This window comes from Mesoplodon densirostris, chromosome 3 (assembly GCF_025265405.1).
Source record: "Mesoplodon densirostris isolate mMesDen1 chromosome 3, mMesDen1 primary haplotype, whole genome shotgun sequence".
NCBI lineage: Eukaryota > Metazoa > Chordata > Mammalia > Artiodactyla > Ziphiidae > Mesoplodon > Mesoplodon densirostris.
In genome coordinates, this window is record NC_082663.1 from 165,743,469 (window position 1) to 165,747,686 (window position 4,218).

A 4,218-nucleotide genomic window follows, 5' to 3' on the forward strand; every position below is an offset into this window, starting at 1 on the left:
AAGCGGCAAGCCCCTCCCGGAAGCGGAACCCCTCTCCCTCTGCCCTTCCCGGCCCCGCCCAGCCGGCTCGTGGGTGTCGCCTCTGCTGCCCCCTGGTGAAATCCAGGAGACACTGCGGGGAGAACCCGCGGGAATTTTCTGCCAGGATTGGGAGGGCTGCAGCCTTTAGATTCTGATGTTGGGACGAGGGCAAAGGATTTGAGGGGAATCGGACCAGAGCTGCTCTTTGCTCGACTGACTTGGACAGAGGCACTTACCTAAAGCCTTTGTCTCTCAAGGGCTTCATTTAACCCCTCCGTGAAATGGGTACAGAACTAACAAAATCCATTAATTTATTCAACAGCATTTATTATGCACATTAATATGTCAGCACTATGCCAGGCGCTGGAACACAGCTGGAAACAAGTCCGACAAGGTTCTCACTTTCATGGAGGTTACATTTTAGAGGGAATAGATATACCAGACAAGAAAGTAAATAACAGTTAAGAATCCGCCTACCAATGCAGGGGACACAGGTTCGAGCCCTGGGCTGGGAAGATCCCACATGATGCGGAGCAACTAAGCTCGTGCACCACAACTACTGAGCCTGCACTCTAGAGCCCAGGAGCCACAACTACTGAGCCTGCGCACCTAGAGCCTGTGCTCTGCAACAAGAGAAGTCACTGCAGTGAGAAACCTGGGCACTGCAATGAAGAGTGGCCCCTGCTCACTGCAACTAGAGAAAGCCCACGTGCAGCAACAAAGACCCAACTCAGCCATAAAAAAAAAAAAAGTAAATAACAATCTTGAGGTTTTTTTTTTTTTTTTTTTTTTGGCTGTGTTGGGTCTTCATTGCAGTGCGCGGGTTTCTCATTACGGTGGCTCACGGGCTGAGTTGCTCCCCGGGCATGTGGGATCTTCCCGGCCCAGGGCTCGAACCCATGTCCTCTGCATTGGCAGGTGGATTCTTAACCACTGTGCCACTAGGGAAACCTCTCAATGAGTTTTAATTGCCAGGAAGGTAATGTGGTAGAGTCACGTGGGTCAGAGAAGGTCTCTCTGAGCAGGTAACATTTGAACTAAAATTTTAAACAGCTCATCTGGAATGTAAGTTCTGAGAAGACAGGGATGTTAAGTGTCTTGTTCACTCTTCCCTGGATCGCCAGTGCTTCAAACAGTGGTCTCTAAACTTTTTTGCTCTGTGGCCCATGAATGAATTTTTAAAATTCTTACTATAGTCTACAGGCTTTTTAAAGTTGACATCTGAAAGCTCTTGCAACAAACTGAAATAGTGGTAATGAACTATTTTCTGGCATCTTGTTTCTTTTGTAAGTGCTGTTAATGTATTTTCATCAAGACCATGGAGCAGCGAATTTAGCTCATCCAATTTATGGAAAATGTTTACCGTATTGATTAATTGGCAAAGCCAGTTCTCTTTGTCAAGTCAAATGCTTCATATCATTTTTATCTACTTTTTTTATTTTTGAAGTTTGCTTTTATTTTTATTTTTAAGCCAAACACAAGTGTTAATATATGTCCCTGTGACACGTTTTTACTTCTCTAAGAGAGAAAGATGGATGGAGGGAAGGATGGGTTGGTGAATGGACAAATCAATGGACAGATAGATGTCCACCTTCGGGCCTTTGAAACAAAGCAGGAAAAAGGGTCATCTTTTTAGTAAGTTTCCTTTGCTTGGTGCTAAAGGGGTTACCCTCAGGGGAAATTCTTGAAGTTGTAGAGAAGCAAAATCTGCCACCTCAAAATGTGTCTCTTTGGTGTGAGGATTATTTTAGGCTGATTATTTATATGAAACAGAAGACTCAGGAAGTCTTTCTTTTTACCTCGCCCTTAGCGGCCTAAAGAATTTAGATAAAGGGCCTGTTCCTGGAATAGAGCTATCACCAAAGAATGTGGCCTAGGTGTACTGGGGGAAACTTGGCAGGACCTAGAGATCAGAGTCCACTCTTATCTCCAATGTTTATTTACCCAACACTTGCTTTTCATCTCTATGTGAATTGCCTTCATCCCCTTGGAAGTCCCAAACCACTACCCCCAATGGGCTCTTTTGTCTTTAGCTGAAGATGGTATTTAAGGTGGTGGTTTGGGCCATTTTGGGAGTTCCTCATTTCTCCTGAGTTTTTCCCATGTATACATATTATTAAAATTTTCTGTGATTTCTCCTGCTAACCTGTCTCATGTCAATTTAATTCTTAGACCAGGCAGCCCAAAAAACCTAGATGGTAGGGGAAAATCTCTTCCTCCCTGACAAAGTATGCCTTGTTCAGTTCCTGTTAGTTTACACCCAGGGCAGTGGGAGGGGTGTTATGCCTTTCTCTGTGGAAAGCAAGATATAAAAAGAGAACTGGATAACTGAACTTGCGGGCAAAGAAATTTTAGGAAAGAGTATACAAAAATTCACAATCTGTAAATGGAGTCTTCTCATGTATCCAGGCCCTAAGCCCCCTTAGAATGTCTTCCTACACCCTGAGGTGCATATCACCCAGTTCGTTACAGGACATTGGTAAAAAAACTGTTTCTTAATGTAACGAATAGGAGGGCTGTGAATGAAAAATGTTGCCTGCTGTATCAGCAAACAAAGGATGTTGCAGCCATCAAGCCATCACATTACAGCCCCCCAGCCGGTGAACCCCAGGGGAACTTAGGATGGAGACAAATGGGCTGCCCACTGCCAAGCCCTAAGCCACTGCAGCAACCCCCAGCTGTGCACCCTGAGGGGATTCAGGATGGATAAAAAGCAGGATACTTGTCCTAGATAGTTAAGGTGCATACCAAAGGAAGGATTTCAATGAGCCTAGACTCTTGCATCTTCCCATATATAGAAAAGTACTAACTTCATTAACTTGAGATATCTAGTTTTCTGTAACAGTGATCTTTCGATGTTCTGACTACCTGGTCTTTGTTACAAAAACTCCTATATACCCTGGCTCCCCACTTACCTCTTGGGAGTAGTCCCTCAGAGCTAACTGAGAGGCTGTATCCCAGGTTTAAGTCCTCAGGGGTTTTTTTGTTTTCTTTTTTTTCCTTTTTAATTTTTTCCTCCTGTTTCAGTTTCAAATAATTCAAAGAATTATAGGACTAGAGGCTTTAAATAAGGTACAATTAGCACAGCATTTAAAAAAATTTTTTTTAAATTTTTTTATAAGCAGGTTCTTATTAGTTATCTATTTTATACATATTAGTGTATACATGTCAATCCCAATCTCCCAATTCATCACCCCCACCCCGCTTTCCCCCCTTGGTGTCCATACGTTTGTTCTCTACGTCTGTGTCTCTATTTCTGCCTTGCAGACTGGTTAATCTGTATCATTTTTCTAGATTCCACATATATGCGTTAATGTACAAAACTTGTTCTTCTCCTTCTAAAAGTCCTCAGTTTTGTCTGCCAAAAAACCCCATAATTCTCAGCTTTTAGTCTTAGGTTGTGCTTTTTTTTCTTCTTCAGTCAACAGGGTTCTAGGCAGAGAGGATAGCAAATGCAAGTGGTCTGAGACAGGAGCTAAGTTTACTCGAAAGCAGAAAGGAGGGGAATTGGGTGTGAGCTGAGATGGAAAGATAGGCAAAAGCAAAGCATAGAAGAATTTGTAAGTGAAGCCAGGGGGGTTTAATTTTATTCTAAGCACAATATGAACCATTGGATGGCGTAGCAGAGAAGTCTAATTTTTGTTTTTCAAAAGGAAGGTGTTACAGGCCAAATTGTATTCTCCCTCAATTCATATGTCAAAGTTCTAACCCCTAGTACCTCAGAATGTGGCTGTATTTGGAGGTAGGGTCTTTAAAGATGGAATTAATTAAAAATGATGTCATGAGAGTGAGGCCTAATCCAATGTTTGGTGTCCTTATGAGATAGGACACACACACACACACACACACACACACACACACACAACACACAGACACACACACGGACGGAAGACCATGTGAAGACATAGTGAGAAAACTGCCGTCTACAAACCAAGGTGAAAGGCCGCAGAAATAACCAACCTTGCCTGCCAACACTTTGATTTCAGACTTCTAGCCTCCAGGACTCTGAGCAAATAAATTTCTGTTGGCTAAGCCTCACCCACAACCCAGCCCCAGTTTGGCAGATTGTTACGGCACCACTAGCAAACTAATACGGGAGGCTTTGGAAGTGGTCCAGGTGAGGGATAATGAACCAAAGTGGTAACAGGAAAAAAAAATGGACAGATTCTTGATGTATTTTGGAGGTAGAACTGACAG